This window comes from Ursus americanus, chromosome 7, assembly GCF_024610735.1.
Source record: "Ursus americanus isolate L20-20 chromosome 7, mUrsAme1.1.p, whole genome shotgun sequence".
In the NCBI taxonomy this organism is placed as follows: Eukaryota; Metazoa; Chordata; class Mammalia; order Carnivora; family Ursidae; genus Ursus; species Ursus americanus.
The window spans coordinates 29,187,486-29,210,845 of NC_142133.1; the positions used below are offsets into that span (position 1 = coordinate 29,187,486).

The following is a 23,360-nucleotide window of genomic DNA, read 5'->3' on the forward strand; positions in this document are numbered from 1 at the left end:
CAAAATGATGTGCTTTAAGTACATGTCAGCACATCTGAGGGCCCACCCACCACCTGCTTAAGAACTAGAAATGGATCGGTACCTTTGAGGTTCCCTGTCATCCCTGCTTTCACCGAGGTGGCGCAGGGGACCCGCCTGGATTCCAGGGACATCATTCCTTTATTGCTTTTTACAATGTTACGCCTCTGTATGCGCTCCTATGTAATATGCTATTTGCTTCTGCCGGTTTTTAAAAATTCACATAAATGGAACTTACTGTGTGATTCTTCTGTGATGCTTCCTTTCACTCAATATTATGTTTTTGAGACCCAGCCCTGCTGTGGTGTGCGATTTGATATTTCAGTACGGCCCCTCGTCAGTCTTCATCTTTCCCGTGACCCCACAGGTTAACAGCTCTTGGGCTCTCAGTTTGTCTTTATACAACAGTCCCACTGGAGACCCCCTTCTTTTCTCATTCCCTTCCTTTTGTCTCCTCCTTTGCATCTTCTTCTATAACCTCCTTCAAGGGCAAAGACCCCCCTCCACCACAGCCTCCCACGCACCCATGCATAGGGTTTCTGGAGACATACACACGACCACTGCCCTTGTGGGCACGTGGTTTAACGACTGCGACTCTTTTACTTTTACTGGAATCTGGACCCTGGGACAGAAATGAGTTTTCTTTTCCTGCTCTAGGAAAGTGAAGCATGTTGAATTTACTGCTGTTAGGCTGGGCAGGCAGTGCTCTGCAAACTTTAGTGAGCACAAGAGTTCCCTGGGGGTGGGGTGGGAGCTTGTTAATTAGGGAGATTAATGGACCCCCGCCCCCATTCCCCAGGGGTTCAGAACCAGATGATGGGATTATCCGGGTGGGGCCCAGGAATCTGTGTGTTAGCAAACAAGCCCCTCCCTCTCTGCCCAGCAAATCTGATGCAGACTGTCTTTGGCTACTCTTTTTGCAAAGAGTGGCCTCTGCTCCAGCCAGAATCAGGAGCGCTTGACCTGAAATACCGTCAACTCCAGGCATTTCTCTTAGCCAGATAGTCAATGAAGGCCTGTTGCCTTTGATTTAAACACTGGGCCTGAGTAGAAGTTCTGGCAAGGACTGTTCCCTCAGAGAGAAGGGTCAGGTTCCAGAACCGGTAAACAGAAACTTACTGCCTCTGTCCCGTGCTCAGTTTCATGGGCATGGCCTCATTTCCATAGGGAAAGCTGGAAGGCGTGGTGCTGACCTGAGACGGCTCAGCCACCGGCCCGATGCCAGGCTGGGTCACGACTGGGATAGTGGTAGCAGAAGCAGCAGCACGAGCCGAGCCCACGGGCCACCCCAAAGCCAGCAGGTGCGGGCGACCAGAGCCGCTCTAGGCCTCACTCGGGCATTTGCCGGCTCTCCATCTCGGCCAGGCTGGGGAGAAGCAAGGAGCGCTGCACATCTTCGGCAGCGTCTTGTTGATCATGGGGACCCTGTCTGCACTTCCCCTGTAGAACCCAGATCTTGGCCAGTGGCCACACCTAGGCCACCAGTCACGCTTGTCGGGGAAGAAGCGTGTAGGCCACTAGGGCACATTGCAGGGATTCCTGGGAAGTGGGTGAACTGTTCTTTCCCAACCCAATGAAATGACAAACAGAGGTCTTGAGCCCAGGGCAGTAGAGAGGTCCTAGGTGGTACAGGGGGATCCCAAGACATCTGTTGGTCTTTGATTGATGGAGCTGAGGGAGAGATGGGTTCGTCGTTCCGTTAATGAGCCCCACTCCGCAGGCTGTTGAGGCCTGGTGATGAACAAAAGGCATGGGGAGGGGTCCCTGGCCTCATGGTTCTCTGCCTATGAAAGTAAATCATTGCAGATATGTGCAAACTGAAGTATTTGCTAGGTTAGTGGGGAATGCCAAGGGGTGGGAGGGAGATTATGAACCTGACTTTAATAGTCAAGGAATGCTTCAAAGGAGGAGACACGCTGGATCTTAAAGGATGAGTGGGAGTCTAAAAGTCAGGAGAGGGCATTGCAGGCAAAGGAGAGATGAAGGTCAAAAGCTCGAGATGTTCAAGCAGGCTTCAGATGATTCCACTTATGGGAAGTACGTAAAGCAGTCCAACTCCTAGAGACAGAAAGTAGAAGGGAGGGCGCCGGGGGCAGAGACAAGGAGGAAATGGGGAGTTAGGGTTTCATGGGAACAGAATTGCAGCTTTGCAAGATGAAAAGAATTCTGTCGGTGGGTGTGGTGGTGGTTGCACAACGACGTGACTGTACTTAATGCCCCTGAATGAACAGTGTGCCACTTAAACACACTTAACATAGTATATATATATATAAATATATATAAATGGCATCTGAGAGTGCTGGGCCCTCAGGCTTGAAAAGCTCTCCTTGCTGAAAATGTTGCCCGGTAGTTTCTCAGAATGATAATTATTGGTGATAGTCAACAAATTGAGGCTTAGTTACCGATTCTTTATATTAAATTCTTTTTTTTTTTAAAGATTTTATTTATTTATTTGACAGAGATAGAGACAACCAGCGAGAGAGGGAACACAAGCAGGGGGAGTGGGAGAGGAAGAAGCAGACTCATCGCGGAGGAGCCTGATGTGGGGCTCGATCCCAGAACGCCGGGATCACGCCCTGAGCCGAAGGCAGACGCTTAACCGCTGTGCCACCCAGGCGCCCCTATATTAAATTCTTCATGTTAAAAAAGCTAAAAGAAAGTTTTTGATAATGATAAAAGTTACTGATTTCTAAAAACCGAAGTTTTTTTGAATAATCTTTCCTAAGCAGGAGAATCTTTTCTAACCACGCACAAGAGTTCCCTGAAGTCGCATTGAACATACAATATTACCATAGGCAAGTGAGGGCTCCAGGGCTCCATAAGGCAATGGCGGGATGGATGGAGAGGATGAGGGAGTAGACAGCAGGTGTCAGGCAGGTAAAACAGCTGTGGAAAGCAGGGAATGTCCCAGGAGGCCGGGATGGCTCATGGCATCAGGCTTGGTGAGACCAGGGTACTATTGATCAAGCTCTGGAAGGAGCAGAGGTGTGGGGAAGGGGATCTACGTGTGGGGTGGAAACCAGCCTGCTATTCAGGCGTGGTATTCAGGGACCTCAGGGTGGAGCTAAGGATTTGAGACTATGGGGCATGGATGGCAGTAGAAGTCTGTATGCTATAGAGATGACCCTGGGAGAAGCGTGGAGGGAGGAGCGACCTTGACCAGGGACATAACTGTAAGGTGTGCCAACCCTTTCAGGGGGGCAGAGCCTGAGCTGACAGGATCCACTTAGATGATACAGCTTTAGGGCCCAAGGATACATGTGCACCCCCCACCCCATTCCCATCCCCATGTCTCCTCCAGAGTTTCCCCACACCTGGAGCTCTTCAACTCAGGAAAAGCGTGACCATGACGAGTGCCTGGTGGCTCAGTCGGTTAAGCACCTGCCTTCAGCTCAGGCCATGCTGTCCAATCAGAGGCCCAGGCGGTTATGTGGGAGAGGTGACTTAAGGGCTGAAATCACACAAAGGTGACAAGAGCTGATGCCCCTGGTTTCCTGGCAGCAGGTTCCTGTGGGAGAGGAGAGTATCCAGATGTTTCCGAGGAGAGCTCATGGATGAGGGGGGCACTGGGCAGGGAGGAAGGGGCACAAGTGACTCACTGGTCAGTTTGCAAATCCATCTTGTTTTCAGTCCAGAGGAATCCCCAGCCTTAGCCTTGCCCAGTCTCTTGACGAGATCGCTGAGAAGTAAGTGAGGAGTCTGTAGGCTTGTCTCCTCTGCTGTGAGCCTCTGGTGAGGGCTGTTAGAGTGGGGGTGGGATGAAGTGACTCCCTTAGCTTTGGTGTGATCCCCAGGACTGATTACATGCAGCTGTGGTGGGTCATCCTGCCCTTTACTGCACAGTGCAGAACAGGTGCCTCGGTAGTCACCCCTCAGGCCAAGGATGCCCAAAAGGAAGAGGTCGTGGAGGCTGTGTCTGGCCTCAGACCCCTGCTGCTTGGAGAGGGAGGGCAGCCCTGGTCAGAATGGGGCCCCTGCCCCCACCCCAGCCTTATTCCCCTTGGTTTCCCTCTCTGGCCTGATGGCTGGAATTGAAGCTCCCCAGGGCCCACATCCGCAGTCAGGTTTCAGGTTCAGCCGCACATCAGGCCTGGCTCTCGGGCCCTGGGAGAAGGTGGTGAATATTCAGGGACCATCCAGTTCTTGATGCAGGGAGAGACCGCCTGCCACCCAGTGGCACTTAGGGAGCCTGGGGGGAAGGGGACATTCAGGAGTGGGTGGCACACAGCTGTGCCCGTGTGGGGGTGGAGCTGCCCTCAGACCCTCAAACAGCATATCAGCAACTTGTTCAGAACCCTTTGGGTTCCCCCAAGCAAGGGGGGTGAAGCAGAGGGGTAGGTTCCCAGGGCTATTTGCTAGATAAATGAGTGGGAAGGTGAGGCAGTAAGGGGCCATGAGAAAAGGCCTCTGTGGATAACAGGGGCTTCCTGTTCCTACCATGAGGCATGTGTCCTGCAGACTTCGGGCCCCTGGCTCGTGGTGAGTGACACTCGTAAGAGCCACCCCAAGTGGAGTGCTTGCTGCATGTTGCCCACTGTGCCCTTAATCATGTTTACTTCTCAAAAGAGACCCGAGAGGGGAAAGAACAGCAAACATTTCTGCCCGTATTTTTTACCAACCCGTCAGTGTTCTGAAGACCCTGCAAGGTTATGGCTGCCGGAGGCTGGGTTATGGCCCAGGAAGGCTTAGTCACTGACCTCAGGGCACCTGTCATCTGTGGGAGAGGCTCGGCTAACACGTCAGGCAAAGAAACAGTGACCTAGGCAAAAGAGCTCTGGAAGAGCAGGTGGATGACACTGTAGGTGTATAGACAGGTCAGGTGTGTTCACAGAATGGGTATAAAGTCTATGGTGTCATCCACATTTTGGGACTTTGGCCTTTGAGGAAGTGAGCAAGGAAGTGGTCATTCAATCATGACCCCTCTAAGACAGGATTCATTCTTTGATTCTGGTGTCTTCTACTTCTATCTTTACCCCCAAACTGCAGGAAATGATGAGGAACTAGAATCAGCGCCCTGCTAAGCTGCTTCTATCCCCAGAGAATTGTCCACCCGCTTCCTACAACCAACTCTGTCATAAGGGTCAGGGCTGGGGGCATGGCTCTTGGCCTTCTTAGAAACTCAAACCTGACAACACTATTCAATGCAGAGATAAAATCTTGAGGTTGGGTCCTCAGGGGAAGCCCATTGGCCTGGTAATTGATCTCTCTTTAAGTGTTCTTATCCCCTTATGGAGTTGTGTCTCAGAGATGAGCAACCTGGGACAGCCAAGCACTAGGACCATGATCCAAATGAATGATCCAGTTAAGATGGAGAACTCTGTCATGTCTACACTGACATTTCTAAGGGCCTGGAATCAAGAGAGAATACAGAAGCTTTTCTCAACTTTGGCTAAACATGGGAATTACCTGGGGAGTTTTAAAAATACTGAGGCCTGGGTCTCATGCCCAGAGATCCTGACTTAGTTTGGGGCCTGGGCATTGGGATGTTTACACACTTCCCAGGAGATTCTAAGGTGCAGCCAGTGCTGAGAACCACCACAGTAACACCTCCTTGGCCACCTGGCGGCTTCAGGGGGAGCTGAGCCTCAACTGCATGGCTTCTGGTACACACTCTGCCTTTGACATCTGTTGGGTCGGCCCCAGGGGAAGGAACTGAAGAGAAGGCTGCTCATGGTGTATTTCTGGCAAGCCTGGATTTAGAAGCTTTGGAGGTGAAGAGTGAACTTTCCATTGTCCTTTCCTTCTTCTGTCTCCAGCTGACCCAGAATGAAGTCCTGTCCTGGGATTCCCTAGATACCCTTGAGGGCTACTCAGTAAGCTGTGAGTTCCTGAGGCTGGGCGTCATCTCCAGGTAGTAGGGAGACACAGCCGCAGGCTGGGTGGAATCTTGTTCCAGCCATGGTTCTGAGCACACCTAGGGAACATTTGCAATCTGGACTTGCCCTTCTGCTTCTGGTCTGAGATGAAGTGAGGCAAGCATGTCATGATTAGGAAAGTTAATGATTAGAAAGACGATGTAGTGTCTAAACCCCAAGAGCAGTTGAACAGGGGGGAGGGGAGGGGAGGGCATCATGAGCCAGTGTAGTCATGGAGAGCTCCACAGAGGAGGTGAGGCTTGAGTTTGGCAGAGTAGCTTGGAGGGTAAGGGGTCCCTTCCACAAACATTAGCACAGATGTTGAGAGGGGGGATGGCACATGATGAGCAAAGATCTGCTATCACCATCCATGTGGTATAAGGAGCTGTAGGCGTGTTGGCTTTCTTCCAGAAAGTCCCACCCCTGGGCTTCTCTGGGCAGAAATGAACCAAGGTGTTTATGTAGTTTGACCTACACTGATGGTTCTCAAAGTGAGGTACCCAGACCAGAATCATTATCACCTGGAAACTTGTTAGACATGCCAACACTCGGGCCCCACCCCAGACCTTCTCAATCAAAGCTTGGAGGTAGGGGGGTGCCTGGGTGGCTTAGTTGTTAAGCGTCTGCCTTCAGCTCAGGTCGTGATCCCGGAGTCCTGGGATTGAGCCCCACATCAGGCTCCTCCGCTGGGAGCCTGCTGCTTCCTCTCCCACTCCCTTTGCCTGTGTTCCCTCTCTTGCTGGCTGTCTCTCTCTCTGTCAAATAAATAAATAAAATCTTTAAAAAAAAAAAAAAAGCTTGGAGTTAGGGCCCAGTAATCTTTCCAAGCCCTGCATGTGGTGGTTCTGATGCTCCCTGGAGTCTGAAGGCCATTGTCCTATTCTGGATCCATGTCTGCCCGAGTGACTCTGGTTATTATCCTCAGAAACAAGGGACATGTTTGGTGTGAGATCTGTGTAACCCATGTTGTAATCTCTCCCTGTGGGTCCCTCCACTGGTCTTATGATTACTGTCCTTATGTCCTGTCCAGGTGACACAGTGTCAGATGGTTGACAGACGCTTATTTATGCATTCAGCCTGCATTTGTGAGCAGCTGCCATTTGCTGGACGCTATTATATTCTAAGCCCCAGGGATGCAGCAGAGTCTCTTCTCCCACACAGCTTGTGTAATAGTGGAGGTGCTGGTCCCTTCATTACACATAAGGACCTCTAGTAGTTCTAAGTTCTGGGAGGAAGAACCTAAGAAAGTGATGGGGAGGGGACTATTTTTGACTGTGGTTAGAGAAGATTTCTCAGGCGATATTTGAGCAGACACCCGGTTGAAATGAGGGAGAAGCCACATGAAGAACTTGAGGGAGAGTGCCCCAGGGAGGTGGAGCAGAAATGCTGAGTCCCTGAGGTGGGAATGAGCTTCACATGTTCTAAGAACAGAAAGGAAGCCATGCAGCGGCCGAGGAATGAGCAAGGTGGAGAGACGCAGGTCCAAGAGACAAGAGACAATTGCCAGATCATGAAAGGCCTTACAGATCCTGCTCGGGTGTCAGGATTTTGAGGGAGGACAGGCTTCTGGAGAGTTTTGAAGATATAAATGATGTGGTATCTCTGAACAGAAATTGCTGCACAGAATGGATCATTCCATAAGAGTAGAAGCAGGGAGAGGAGTTAGGAGGTAGACTCCTCCCCGTCTCCCTGAGTCCAGCCATGCCCCAGGGTTTAGCCAGTCATGGAAAGAGCAGAGTGACTGCTGGTCTCTCTGCTGAACTCCCTGGAGCTGCAATCCAAACTTTCTGCAGAGCTCCCTGGGTTGTCTGGCTCTCTTTCCAAATCTGATTGGAGCAGAGCTAGTTTCTAGAAGTTTAGTGAGTACTTCCTGACCTGAGCCCAAGGACACGGTTTCTAGTGTGGCAGTGCCTGGTCCTCACTACATAAGATGAAGTGGGAACTTATTTTCAACCTTCTCCTACGGCAGAGAGAGCACAGAAGTAACAAACATGCTTGAGGGAAGAAGACTGGATGGTACCTTGCATCCTTTTGCTTCTGAGTTATTCCCAGGTTCTGGCTTTCACGCTCTATGGTTCTTCCCCTGGAAGTGAAGCTCCCTCAGGCCAAAGGCATTTGCTACTACAGCTGTGAGTTAGTCTCAGAGCAGCAAACCAGCTGGGCAGTGGCCTCCTCCGGGGAGACCCTTGAAGAACATACTGAAATGGCCATCCAGCCCTCCAAAGGGCTCACTTTACAGGACGCTGAGCCCTGGCAATCTACCCATCTCCTGGGGCAGGCGATTAAGCAAGTCACCGCAGCCAGCCCAGTTTCAAGGACAGAAGAGTTAGACTCCACCTTTCAACGAGTGGAGCAGCAACACTTTTACGGCCATCTTTAGTTACCATACTGGGCATCCTGGATCTGTGGATGCATGTTTTTCATCTGCTCAAAAAAACTTGTAACCATTTCTTCAGATATTTCTTCTCCTCCATTCTCTACCTGTTTCTTCTGGAGCTCCAATTAGATATCTAAGACTCTCTCTCTCTCTTTTTAAAACTAATCTCTACACCCTATGTGGGACTTGAACTCATGACCCTGAGAGCAAGAGTTGCATGCTCTTCTGACTGAGCCAGCCAGACACCCCTAAATATCAAGACTCTCTTAATTTCTCGCATATTTTCATGTTCTTGTCTCTGTGCTGCATCACAGGTGCTTTATTTGGTTCAGGAGTAGTTTGTTTTTTTTTTTCTGACATTTAATTATTTTTTAAGCATACGGCCAAATTAGAAGACCTTTGCAATAAATAGCCATATACCCACTACCTGCCTTCTACTATTGACATTTTACCATACTTTATCGTATCTACCTGTCTATCCATCCATCCATCCATCTTACTGTTTGGATGAATTTCAAGTACACTGCAGACATCAGTAGTCATGGAATTTTATTCCAATTATTCATTTCTATAAGTTCACTTATTTTTGAATGTGCCCATTTGTTCCCAATATGTCTTTTTTTTAAAGATTTATTTATTTATTTTAGAGAGCAAGAGTAAGGGGGAGGGGCAGAGGGAGAGAACCTCAAACAGACTCCCTGCTGAGCACAGAGCCTGACTCAGGACTCCATTGCACAACCCTGAGATCATGACCTGAGCCAAAATCAAGAGTTGGATGCTTAACCAACTAAGCCACCCAGGTGCCCCTCCCAGTATATCTTTTTGCTTTGATTATTTCCTTCCTTCCTTCCTTCCTTCCTTCCTTCCTTCCTTCCTTCCTTCCTTCCTTCCTTCCTTCCTTGAGGGTGTGATGGCCAGGGGGAGAGGGAGAGAATCTTAAGCAGGCTCCATGCCCAGTGCAGAGCCTGATACAGGGCTCAGTCTCACAACCCTGAGACCATGACCCAAGCCAAAATCAAGAGTCGGATGCTTAACCAACTGAGCCACTCAGGTGCCCCATGATTATGTCTTTTATTTCTTTAAACATTGTTCCATATAACTATCTTTATCTGATAATCCCAAGAAGTCTTTGAGTATAAATTGGGTTATTTTGTCTCTTGCTAAAAGTGCTTGATCTTAAACCATGTTGTACCAATGATAGCTATTAGCCACATGTGGCTATTTATATTAAAATTAATTAAGCTTAAATTTAAAAATTCAGTTCCCCTGTCACATAAGCCATGTTTCATGTTCTCGATAGCCACATGTATCTAGTGGCTAGTGCACAGGGCAAGACAGGTTATGGAACACTTCTAACACTCATGTCAATGAATGGGCCTGGCTGTATTCAAGTAAAGCTTTATTTACAAAAGCAGGTAACAGCTGGACTTGTCTATGGGCTGTAGTTCGTGGACGCCTGCTCTAGGCCTAAACTGGAGTGCTTGCTTTGAAAGAGGATGCACTTTTGTTTGTACGCTGCTAGGCACCAAGCTGGAAGCACACCAGTCCCCCCAGGGCTCTCCTCGTGGCAGGAGTCCCAGACGCATGTTCCCATCTTGCTGCTGCCCCAGGCCTTCATGTCCATAACCACCCTAAGGTCAACATGTCTCTAGAAAGGTCTTGCTGTTCAAACTCCCTCCTGGTTTTCTTTGGAGAGTCAGGCGGGGGAGGGTGCATGGAGCCCTCCTCCTTGCAAATGAGAAATCTGCTGTATGCACTACTCATGACCTGGTTCTGTAGGGGCAGAGTGCTTTAGAGCTCCCAGTCACCCTGAGTGCCACAGCAGGTATTCTCTCAGTGTTTTCTTGCCATGGCTGCTTAAACTTGGCAGTTCTAACTTCTGCAGAATTGAATAAAACTCCCAGTCTCTCTAGAGAGTTAAGGCTATAGCCAGCTTTCTTCACACTGCTCGGCCTCAGGGCTGTCTGGCTATTTGGAGGTCCTGTCCTGGAGTCTTAGACCTGGTTCACTGCAGGGTAGAGAGGGGCTCTCACAGAACCTAGATGTTGGGCCCTCGCCTGTTTGCTCAGAGCTGCTCGGTGCCAGGGTTAGTGGCACTGGTCTCTGAGAACTGAGGCCACGGCGAGAGGCTCCAGGGAAATGTGACAGGGGCAGCGGAAAGGAAGAGGCCAATGGTAGATGGATAAGGGGAGTCTTTGTTTGTTTGTTTTTAAAAAGATTGTATTTATTTGAGAGAGCACTAGAGAGTGAGAGAAAGCAGGAGTGGAGGGCAGAGGGAGAGGGAGAAGCAGGCTCCCAGGGAGCCTGACGTGGGACTCGATCCCAGGACTCCGGGATCATGACCTAAGCTGAAGGCAGACGCTTAACTGACTGAGCCACCCAGGTGCCCGAGGGGAGTCTTTGTTGACTCACATGCAACCCAGCTGGTGAAAGTCTGCGTCAGGATGGTAGAAGACCCGTTAAGGGCCTCTAGAGACCTTGCCGGGTATTCCAAGTACCACCATTGCCGTACTTGCTGATGAACCACGGGTTGGACAGTCCGCTTCCTTCATCACCTTCCCAGGTCTGGGTCAGGGTAGGAAGCGAGTTCGCATCCAGCCCCGGCGATCTCTGCCTCTCTCTCCGGGAGCAGAGGCCGTGAGCACTGCACAGCCACACTGCATCCAGCAGGCACCCGAGTGTGCTGTGGGGCAGCAGCCACTGGGAGGCGGCCCGCTTCTAGAATCAGGTGCTCACAGTAGGGTGTTAGAGACAAACCTCCGATGGCCAGATGCAACATGTCAAATGCCGTGTGTGACCACTGTCAGGGCACAGGGACTCAGAGGGCACTGTGGTCAACCAGAGAAGGGGGGAGGGATGGGGAAGTAGGTGGGAAGTTTCTGGAGGTGGTGACACAGGAGCTGAGAGCCTTCTGAGAAGTCGGTAGCTTTGTCCCTTAAGCACAGAGCAAGGTGGGGCTTTGGTCGCGGTTGGGGGTGAATAGGGTTGAATTTATAGTGCTCTTCTCTCGGACTTGTTAGCTGGGTCTTCCACAACCTGGTTCCTTCTTCATCCTTCCTACTCCCTTTCCCCTCATTCCTTTCTCCACAGAGGTGAGGCAACACATCAGAGTAGTATGTGTTGCAATCCAAAGGTGCCGTCTGGTTTTGAGGGACCCATTTGGGGAGTTCTGGTTGCCACAGAAACTGTCCAGCCAGCTGGACCATCTGGCCCGGGCCCGACAGATATATTGTCATTTACATCTCTGGATTGTGGCCCTGACAACTGCCGGGAGCCAGGACAAGGTCATGGTCCAGGGAGTCTCCTCGACTGAGGAAATGAAGGCCTCTCATGTGTGCAGATGCTTTGGGAGTCTGCTGTTTGACCCACGGACACCGGCTGTCCACGTGATGCTACTTTCCATGAGACTGACCTCCAGACCCAGCAGCAGTGTGTTCCAAGGCCAATACTCTGTCTTTGCTGAGCCCAGGAGAGAATCCACTGGAAGCAGAGAATCCCATGGTAGTGAGCAGCCTCACTCTGGCCTGGCCCCAAAATGGTGGCTAGAAACCATCTCAGACCCGAGTGTGACCCGTGTGGGTCTGGGAAGCAGAAGGGCAGAGGTTGAGGGGACTGCTGGGATGAGGGGTGAGGGATGAGGAAGTCATGGGGGCTAGAGGGCATCTCTCCCCTCTTTCCCTTTTCCCTGATGGGGAAGAAGAGCCTTTGTTCATAGATGAAACCTCCATAGCCCCAAGGCTCCAGCTAAGCAAGGCATGGGATGGAGGAAGGGGTCTAACAAAAGCCCTACTCCCTACTGCTTTCTAGAAGCCCAAATTGCAGAGTAAACCTGTATTGGATGGTTTGGTGAATTGTCCACTGCCAGCCCCTTCAGAATGGCCCTCCAAGTCCTTGCAGTTCTTTCCAAGCAAGGAGAAGACAGCGTCGGGGTCTGCAGCTGCCCTTGAAAAGAAAGCTAAAGAAATGGCTCGGATGTTGTGCAGGGTGATCATGGGAGACGGCCTGGACCCCCCACCTGACCCCTGGTGGAGCAGATCTCTCCCAGAAGAGCCCCTGGATTGGGGAAGTGCTGAGGAAGTCAGGATTGAGACTCAGACCACCCAGGACCCTCCACCAGCTGGCCACGGCCAGGCCACATCTTCAGGTTGGAAGGGTGAGAGTACCACATTCCAGGTTGTCACCCAGCCCCGTGGCCTGCTCTGTGGGGCCGCAGGTAATCCCTCAGCAGTCCTGACTCCAAACAAGGCCAGGACGCAAGGCACAACCCCCCAGTTCCTCCTTCCCCTGCCGAGTGGTGAAGAATCCTACCATTGATGGCCTTTTCATCTCAACCTTGGTTACGGACAGCAGCACGTGGGAAGGACTGGCAACAGCGGGCTGCCATCCTGTCGTGCAGGATCGTGGAAGGGTTACTCAAGTACTGAAACCTCAAGTTGGGTCATGTGAAGAGCTGCTTAGCAGTGAGGCAGACCTAGAGGACTGGGTCTGAGGTTTGCCTTGCCTTCCCTTCATGGAAACTCGCCTGTGCTGTATCCCTCACTGAGCCTAACTTCCTGACTTCTGTAGTGGTTATAGCCCTTGACCTGCCTGACTCCCTTTTGTCTCTCTAGGTCTCAGCTCAGATGCCACCAACCATTAATGTCACATCACCCTGTTGAATTCTTTCAGGGCACTCATTGCTATCAGCAGCTTTCTTGTTTACTGCATGTCTCGCTGGAATGTGTCACAAGGACAGGTCACCTGATGTGCTCCCTAGTGTATCTATTGCTAGGGCCCAGAAAGTTCTTGGCACACAGCTTGTAACTGTCAGATGAATGTCACCTCTCCTTGGAGTATCTTCTTAGGAACTTCATACATTTCAGGAAATACAATGATAAATCCAACTGAACAAGAGCTTATGACTAGACTTTATGGAATCCTGGTGAGGAAGGGCTTGCAGTGAGGGGAAGTGACTTTGAAAAAGGCTCTAAAGGCATCCCTTCAGTTCTGGATGCTTTCTTTATTCCCATCAAGGGAGAGCCAATGAGCTCATGAGTGCCAGTTTTTCCCTCCCAAATACCTGACAGGAAAACAGGTACTTTTTTCCCATCTTTTGACTACCCCCGACGCTGCTCTGCCAAAATATTTGGTTTTGAATCCTATCAGGTTGAACTTAAACTTGTCTTCCTCAAAGTCGGGGAGTTAGTGGGGTGAGGGGGAGTCCAGACAGCGTATTCTACTCTAGGTAAGTGCGTGCTGTGGACCCTGGGCCCCCCAAGCGTGGGGAAGGGGGTCGAGGGGAGTCTCCGAAGTAATTATGTAACTAATGGACAGGAAGGCTGGCCGCCCCACACAGGCCTGGGATGTGGGCTTGCTGGGGGCTCAGCAGAGCAGAAATCAAAACGATAGCAACTTGGTAACTTCTTAGATAAACTGGCACTATTCCTTTCTGTCATGGCCTGTACCAGAACTGTGACTGCACATTGTAGCCGGAGGTGCGTCTGCTGGGAGGCTGTTTACAGAATTCCTCGTTTTCCAGGCTGACCCTGCCTGCAGTGAACTCGTTTCACCCAGCAGGAGGCTGCTCCTAGGAGAGCTTGAACTGAATGACAGGGCCACACAGAGTCTTAGTTTGTCCTTGAAGATCTCTCTCTCCCTTTCTTCAACTATCCTTCCCTGCTCTGGGCTCACGGGTCGCGTGGCTCCTTCATCTCTGAAGCTGGAGAGCTGGGGGGTCACGGAGGGGGGTAATAGCCTCTGTGGCTGCCATAGCTTCTGGAAAGAGCTGTTGTCTCAGACCTCAAGATGAGTTCTTCTTTCTGGCTTATCAGTGGCAGTTGGGCTTCTATAATCCTAAGCATTTTCATGCCAAAGAAAATTATGAAGACCGATCAGGAAAAAGAAGGAAAAGGATTGGGTGAGTGTCAGCTCTTAGGAGATTCTCGGTGGTATGAGAAGGATCTAGGAAATGTTGGGGGGCAACTCCATTCCTTTCAGGAATTTAATAATGGAGTCAGAACACATTAAGTTATACTGTGGTAACAAGTGGCTTAAAAATAAAGGAAGATGTATTTTTCACTCAGGCTGCAGTGTGTCTGGGCAAGGTGGGCTCTGTTCCTCACAGCCCCTCAGGTACCCAGCCTGATGGTCGTCAGTTGCTTTATTAGAGAGGAAAAGCTCTGGAGGGTCTGTCTTGGCATAGCACTTAAACGCTACTGTCCAGAAGTGACAACCAAGCACGCCCAAACACAAGAGGGTTAGGACATATGATCCTATAGAGTCTGGAAGTGGGAAGAGCTGGAAACACAGAGCAGCCTCAAAGTTAGCAACAGGAGTTGACGGAGTTAGATGTTAGGGCTTTATAACATTTCAAACCTTGAAGCTTGAACACTTTGACTTGTGATTGTTTTCATCATTTATTGGGCTTGAGGGTCACAAAACCTTGGTTTCATGGCCATGTTCTGCTCTGGCCTAGAGAGTTATCAGTGTGCTTATTTTCTCCAAAGTTGCTTTTTGGTCAGTCAGTATCAAGAGGCAACTTTAGAGAATGGAGGGTAATTGGGATTAGGACTTGAGATATGGTATCACAGGCATGGCTATTTTAGCACTGTTTGGAGAACACAAACTTTAAACTTGTCTTCCTCAAAGTCAGGGAGTTAGGGGGGTGAGGGGGAGCCCAGACAGCGTATTCTACTCTAGGTAAGTGCGTGCTGTGGACCCTGGGCCCCCCAAGCATGGGGAAGGGAGTCGAGGGTCATATTAATAGAAGATGTATATCAAGGGAGGTGATAATCCTTTATTTTGTTGTACTTATCCCTTGCCTGACACAGCTCTGTTCTGAATATCATACTTTGAAGGCAACTTTAACAAGCTTTGTCAATCTGGAACCCAGTAAGAGTCATCAGGGGAGAGGGAGTCTTGAAGATTATTGAAAGAGATAACTGGCAGCTGCTGTATTTGAAAAGCTGTCTGGAGTTTTTCTTTTACTATTGAGAAAGCTACTCCCCTGTTTTGAGATGGATTTGACTGCATTGTGAGCAGCATACTCATTGCTATAAGCGACCAAAGAAAGCGGAGAAGGGAGTGTGACCCTCCAAAGAAGAGAGGAAGGGTGGTTGTCGTAGGCATGTTCTTGGGTCCCTTCCAACTCTATCACGATTATTTCTCTGACTCAGTTTTTTTCTCAGAAATAAAAATAAGTCTTTGGTCATGGGAGAAAGAGTGGATGCCAGAGGAGACTCCACTATATAGAATGCTGCGGTTCCTGATGCTCTGCTGCTAATCCCCCAGGCCTCTTGACGCTGGTGATAGGGTCTCCATTTTACAGGTGAGGCAACTGAGAAGGAAGTCAAACACACGTACAGACTCACAAGGTGTTTTGGTTTAAGTGCAGAGTCTGGAGCCAGACAGCTTGGTTTTAAATTCTGGCTGTGCATGGGGCACCTGAGTGGCTCAGTCAGTCAAGCGTCTGCTTTTGGCTCAGGTCATGACCCCAGGGTTCTGGGATGGAGCCTGCATCGGGCTCCCTGCTCGGCGGGAAGCCTGCTTCTCCCTCCCTCTGCCTGCCGCTCCGCTGCTTGTGCTCTCTCTCTGTCAAATAAATAAATTAAAAAAAAAATCTTTAAAAAAAATAAATTCTGACTCTGCAGCCTTCTAGTTGTGTGACCTTGGGTAAATCATTTAACCTCTGTTTTATACTCTGTAAAATGGATATGATAGTACCTCATAGGGTTGTGAGGATTAATTGATTTTTAAAAAAGATTTTCTTTGTTTATTTGAGAGAGGGTGTGTGTGTGTGAGCAGAGGGGAGGGGCAGAGAGAGAGGGAGAACGGGGAGCCTGACGTGGTGCTGATCTCACGACCCTGAGATCATGACCTGAGCTCAAACCAAGAGTCAGACACGCAACCGATGGAGCCACGCCACCCAGGTGCCCCGAGGATTAACTGATGTAATTATACAGAACATACTGAACATCAGTACCCTGACGCAGAATGTGAGCTGATATGTTTCATCTACTATTTAAATCATTAACGATGTCTGCCATTAAGTTTGAAACACTAGGAATTTGATTCATATAAGTAGGAAAGCAAAACTAATTTCTGTTTTACTTTCTCTTGTGACTCATGAAGATACAACAATATTTTACCCATTTTCTGGAAGTGGCTGTGTTTCAACATAATCCAAAAGGTGAGATTTCATAATTGGAGCGCACTAGATATAGTCTAACCCCACTAATCATGTTGACAGATCCTCTCAGGCCATCTTGTAAGCCAATAGCAGAAGAGTGGCTGTCTGTTTGAGCATATTCACAAAGTATTGTTTACACTATTCACATCAGGAAACGGATCAGAAATTAGCCTTTTTGACCCAGATTTCAAGCTATGTGCCTCTCCAACTTAACAAACACTCAAACTCAATCCTTTGTAGTGTATTGTGTCGAAGCTTTTGGATTTTCCAGGCTTCACCTGAATAGCAGCGTGGCCCTGGGGCCATTGTCTGAGAACCCGTTCCGCAGTCTAGTGTAAGCACAAACATGAACGCAAGCGACAAGAGTCCGTTTCAGGTCAGGTCGGGGGTAAAAGTCCCAAAGAGGCTTGTGAGACTAAAACTGTATCTGTGTGCTTTGGTGATAGGGTTTCTTCTCTCCTCTCTCTGGCAGACGTCTGAGTTAAAGTGAGGCTTGAGTCAGAGCACCTCAGAGAGTCTTTGAGTGGGGGCTCTTTCAACATGTTAAAATCTGTGGTGAGAGAAACTAAGCAGGAGGTAAGTTGAAGACTGGACTAAGTACCTGTGAGCCTACAGACCCTTCTTGTTCTAAAAACAGGTCAGCAGCCCCTGGTGGGGTTCCCCACCCCTGTACATTTGCATTTTCTCTTTCTTCCTCTCCCCACTCCACCCTCCTTTCCCCCTCCCCCACCCTCCCTCTCCCTCCTCCCTTTTCTCCCTCTCCTGGCCTTTGGCCCTTACCCAGGTGGAAACTGTCCTCTATACTGACTTGCTGGTCTGCCTTCTGGCAGGGATCAGGGAACACAGCTGAGGGGCAATGGGCATGAAAGAGAGATGTCAGACTAGGGTGTAGGTGATTAGGCTCTAGTCCCAGCTGAGTCCCTAAGAGAGTTTTGGATAAAGTCCCCATTTCGAATCTGTTTTCTTAGCTTTATCAAGTCCATGAAGTTTCTAGCTCTAAAAGTTTCTAACTTGCTGAGACCTAATTGACTGGGCTACTACTACTATTTGCATTACTGTCAGATCTCTGAATGGGTTCCTAAACTGTTCAGGGGAAGGACCATAGCTACTTAAATGGTACAAAAGAGCACCTATGCCACACTCCCTATGTCCTCAGAGTTCAGATGGATATAGTCTTAGGCTGTTCACAAGCATCAGTAATTGTGGTAACTCTGCTTCCCCTCAATGTTCACCCTCAATTGACAATATGATTCTTCCTCAAACTAATTTTCTTCCTGTAAAAGGACCTGGCATAATTTCTGTGCCTCAGTTTCCTCTTCTCTAAAATGGGAATAATAGTACTTCATAAGATTGTTATGAAGATTAAATGAATTAATATGAAGAGCCTAGAACAGTTCATGGCATGTAGTACAGTCTAGCAAGTATTATTGGTTATGAGACATTGCTTAGAAGGCTATGAATTATCATGCACCTTCTGGAAAACAGGGTAACAGACACATCAAGAGCTCAGAACAAATGGTTCTCAGGCCCACATATCCCACTCCTAGAAATCCCAGAAAGATAGAACTTGGACAACTCCTATACCATTATATTTATCACAGGATTATTATAATAAAAGTTAGAAATATGAGTGATGAACAAGTTCAAATAAATTATGGTACCCTCTACTTGACTCCTTTCAAGCCATTAGGAGAATATAGCAAATACAAATCTCTGAAAATAGACAAACCTGTGTGCATACAGGTTTTTCACTGTGTGAAAAATGGAGTGCACGCACTGATGTGTGTGGGCTCTGTAGCATTGTGGGTTTTCCTTTTCCTTTCAAAAAGGAGGAGATCTGTAGCAAATGCTACAGATAGACAAAAAGTGGGAACATAAGATAGTAAGTTTCTTTCCGTTTTTTAGGAAGACTTGACTTTAATGATAATTGTCATGTAGCAGTTCTTTTCTGGAATTAGTTGCCTTTAACTTCTGTTTCTAAAATTTATTCAGGGGGCGCCTGGGTGGCACAGTGGTGGGGCGCCTGGCTGGCACAGTGGTTAAGCGTCTGCCTTCGGCTCAGGGCGTGATCCCGGCGTTCTGGGATCGAGCCCCACATCAGGCTCCTCCGCTATGAGCCTGCTTCTTCCTCTCCCACTCCCCCTGCTTGTGTTCCCTCTCTCGCTGGCTGTCTCTATCTCTGTCAAATAAATAAATAAAATCTTAAAAAATAAATAAATAAAATTTATTCAGAAAAAGACACTCCATTAGAGATAAGCAACAGCTATCTACCTAGGGCTGTGGTGTGCCAGACCTTTTTTGGGGGAAGGGGCAGCACTCCCTTGTGTTCTGGGCTGAAAGCAGCCTCCGTAATCAGTTGGTCGGAATGTGTTGAGTGCTGACCAGCTGTAATAAAGAGCAAAGGTGGTCTCATACGATCTCTCCTTTTGCTTTCAGATCTTAGGAGAAAAGGACTACTATTCATCCCAAAATGAGGAGGCAGGCTGACTGGAATGGAAAAGTACATGTTCTGGAGGGTTAGCTGTTTATTCAAGATGTGTTTATATGTGGTTGTTCCATTTTGGGGGGGTGGGAAAGCCTAATTCATTTATATATAGTCCAAGTACCTGAAATAAAGGGGGGAAATCCTATCAAGTGTTAAAACTAGAGTGTCAGGGGGCACCTGGCTGGCTCAGTCAGTGGAGCATGTGACTCTTGATTTGGGGGTTGTGAGTTGGAGCCCCACATTGGATGTAGAGATTACCTAAAAATAAAATCTTAAAAAAAAACCCTAGAGTGTCAGACAAGATCTTGACACAACTTTCCCTTGCCTCGTAAATGGAGAACAATTTGGTAAATTACAACAAACTAGAGCGGCTAACATTCTAGGGAGAACGTGATTAAAAACTACCTCCTCAGGCTAAATTTTCATGTGAGAGAGAAACTTTTTTTTTTTTAAGATTTTATTTATTTATTAGAGAGCATGAGAGAGCATGAGCTGGGGGAGAGGAAGAGGGAGAGGGAGAAGCAGATGAAGAGGGATAGGCAGACTCCCCGCTGAGCAGGGAGCCGGACGTGGGGCTCGATCCCAGGGCCCTGAAATCATGACCCAAGCTGAAGGCAGATGCTTAACCAACCAACTGAACCACCCAGGCACCCCAAGAGAGAAAATTTTATACAGACAAGAACTAGGACTCGTTACATTAGGCATGATTCAGCCAGGATTGAGTAAGTAGGAAAAGTCCCCTGGTGCTAGTCATTTCCCAAGGAGAGCAGGCCCTTCTCAGTCTTCATCATGGAAAACTTAGGCTTGCCTCCCAGTCCGAGGAAGGGTTGGCTATTAGTTTATCTATTTATGTCCTATTTTATTACATTCCGACTATGGATCAGGCATCGTCTTGGGTACTCGGGGTTCAATAGTGAATCTGAAAGACTAATTCCTTCTCAATGGGCTTTACAGTTTAGCCAGGAGACAAGCAAGAAAACCATAGAGTATATTAGCTGATATGTTGATACGTTCTATTGAGAAATGCGGTCATTATAGTAGTTTAAAGGTGGTAAGGGAAAGCCTTGTTGAGAAGACACCTGAGAGCCATGCAGCTAGCCAGCAGGGTGAGGAGGCCTCCACCTGTTGAGGCCCTGAGGCAGGGCTGTGCCTGATGTGTTCAAGAAATAGCATGAGACCAGCAAGAGTGGAAAAAGGCAGATGATGAGTCTTGGGAATAGTCTGGAGGATAGTACGGCAGAAGGGACCAGATAGTGAGACTAACCAGAGTAGTCTATTCTTCTATTTTTAGATGTGAACGAGTGTGAAATTGGCCTGGAGTTCTGTGATAATGGAGCAGAATGTGTGAACAGATTTGGCTCTTACTAATGTCGCTGCCAAAAGGAGTATGAAGACCATACCCCGCAGCCTGGCATGCTGTCTGTGCACACTCCTCACAAAGGCATTGGTTGCCCAGATGCCCTCTCGTTTGTACGCTTATGAGCTGCTGGGATCTCCTATGAGATCTGTACCATCCTTAGGTCAGGGCTGAGCTCTCAGTATGATACCTGTGGCCACAAACACCAAAGCAAACATTCTCTGAAGGATACCAAGTCCAGAAACTGTTCTAGAACTTGGAACATGGTAGTAAACCATTTACTGTGAGACTCTTCATTGTACTGATTTTTCTTTTGCAAACTTAGCTTCGGAGCACTTCCATAAGGATGCCATTCCTGACTGATCAAAGTAGGTGTGTGTAGAATTTACCTTGAACATCTGGTTGTCTCGCCAAGGCTCTGTCTGTCATGCCCTTGGTTTTAGACATTTTCTTACCAAAGATGAAATTGGGCAGGGTCTCACATGGGTTTGAGTGAGCTTCTTCGGAGCAGGTTCGGCACAGAGCAGTTGGTAATGAACTAGCTGATGCCTTTAGCCTTTTAAAGGAGTTATTGCTGGTGATGGCAATTCATTTGGTGCAGTTACCTCTGAAATAATATGAGCTGCCTGGCGCCACCACAGGCAGATCAATAGACATGATTTCTCTTTCTCATCTCGCTGACTTGCTGTGGGACCTTAGTCCTTGTGTCTTGAACACCCTTATGAAACAAAGGGTTCAAATAGATGTCGAAGGTTTTGTCTGGCTCTTTGAATATCAGATGTTGAAATTCCAGCAAAGATGCTATTGGACTCTAAGGACATGTGACCTTGCAATGCTGTCTGCATAGTTCTTTGGGTTTTTATGTGTGTGTGTTTCTTAGTTTTTATATTTCAAAGGAAGATTGAGTTTGGCACAAAATACAGGCTCAGTATGTATTAACTGAATATCTTATGAATAGGAAGCTACTTGTGACCGACAATATGTAATTTTTCTGTGTTTTTTCTCTTCCTGTGCCCTCCAAGCATCCAGATAATGCAGTGTCTTAGTCCGTTTGGTCTGCTCTTACAGAATACCATAGACTGGGTGGCTTATAGACAACAGAAATTGTTCTGGAGGCTGGAAGTCCAAGATCAAGGCACTAGCAGATTCAGTGTCTGGTGGGGACCTGCTTCCTGGTTCTTAGACAGCCATCTTCTTGCCGTGTCTTCACATGGTGGAAGGGGTCAAGATTCTTGGGCCTCTTTTATAAGGATGCTCATCCCATTCATGAGGGCTCAACCCTTATGATCCAATCACCTCCCAAAGTTTCCACCTTCTAATACCATCACCTTGAGGGTTAGAATTTCAATATATGAATTTGGAGAGGATGTAAACATTCAGTCCATTGCCTGCAGTGACAAGAGTTAAGTTGAAAAAAGTTCTATGAGGCAGCCATCTTGAAGTTTCAGAAATCTGGCATCTGTGGATTTTGCTCTAAAGATAGTTTCTAGATGGTATGCAAAACTAGTTATAGTTCTTTGGATCTATAATAAGTTACATGATGATAGAATACATTTTGGAATACAACTGGCTCTTGTGCTTCTCTTGGTGAATGGCCTCAAATTTAACAGTTTCTGTCTTTTTATAAATAGACAAAATTAATTTCTGATATGCCTAAGATGGAAGACTTTTAGTCATTAGCTCATAGGCAATTTAGAATCCACAACGCAAAAGGATGTGGGACATTTTTCAAAGTTAACTCTGTGTGTATGAATAGGGTTCTTGAGGGAGCTATATAGCCAAAGTTGGTAAAAAGTCTTTACGTTACCAGGTTTATTTTGTTCCAAGTCTGACTTTGGCTTTGATAAAATATTAGCCGTCAGTTCATTTGTTTATTCTCTCAAAAAATAAGTACCTACTGATGTGCCAGGCAACATGCTAGGGACCGGGGATAAGAATAGATAAATCACTGAGGATGCTTTTGAGAGTCCGTTAGATAATGGAATATAAGCCTGTCATTTGGTTCTTTTTTTTTTTTTTTTTTTAATGTTTCTTTGTGTTTCAGGAGTTGACTTACCCTTTAATTTCCTGGACCTGCTGTGTTCACTGCAGTCTTGCTCATGTTGGCTGTTGGCTTCATCTGGCTCTTAACTAGAACCTACATTAACGAAAATTCTCTGGTCAGAATGTGGCACCACAGCCTGCCTATAGCACCTGCTTTTGACGTGGTGGACCTCTGCAGATACCTTCCCTTCAACCCTTCCCAGCCTAAGTCTCATGCCAAGGTTCCAGATGGTGCTCAAGGCAAGAATGTTCCTCAAATCAGGAAACTACAGGTGTGGGTGGAGCAATCCGAGAGGCTCTGGGGTAGCTGCTGCCTCTAGAAAGGAGGGTGGGAGGAGACTTGTCCTTCGGAGGAAAAAACCTCACTGTGCCATCAAATCAAACACTCATGAATTTAGGAAGACCTGCCTTGAATCTGATCCTGCCTGTCAATTCTGTTCTCTATGATTCCACTGTGTTGTGGTTCCTGAATCTCCCTGGGGGAGAAGGCCTCTGTGTTTGGTGGTGGTGGTGGGGGTCTTATATCAGGACTCAACCTCTAATCTCAGCCGAGGGCTGAGGTAGACTTCTGGAGACCCAGACACTTCAGGTGATGTGTGTGGTCCACAGGAGGTGTGCAGGGGGTCAGGAAGCACATGGTACCAACTTACAAAGTTGAGTTTATCAATGGACAGACTAGGGAACTATTAACATGGCCTAAAAAACTAAACCTCAGCACTTTTCTCCCTTTTTAGGTAAAAAGAAACTCCCCTAAAAGTAGAGGGTGAAAACTCTTGATTCTTTTTCCTTCATACTTGGTTGTATTTTATTGGATTATGAATTTGTTATTATGGAGACATTCTGTCTTCTGTTCTATTTCTACCACCCTGTGTGCCAGGTTGATATTAGGGCCCTATAGCTTGATCCCAAATAAAAAAGAAACCCCTTTGTATATTAAAAGAAATAGAACTCTGTGGATTATCTTTTTTAAATCTACCACTAGTGTTTGGCTCTTAATCTTTTAAAAATGAGGTGGTCAGCATTTGTTTTAAAGGTTCCCAGACAACGGAGCACCTGGG

At 47.9% G+C, this 23,360-nt stretch overlaps 1 protein-coding gene and 1 long non-coding RNA gene across 2 annotated transcripts in view; both read left to right on the forward strand.

Moving 5' to 3' along the window:
* Positions 1-23,360, forward strand: part of LOC123785973 (uncharacterized) — a 176,709-nt gene that overhangs the window by 12,067 nt on the left and 141,282 nt on the right. The window lies entirely within an intron of this gene.
* On the forward strand, positions 1,897-22,294 carry LOC123785974 (uncharacterized). The gene is made up of 3 exons (XR_006777838.2): positions 1,897-15,556; positions 16,360-16,417; positions 16,890-22,294. It is a non-coding gene; the product is annotated as an uncharacterized LOC123785974 (long non-coding RNA).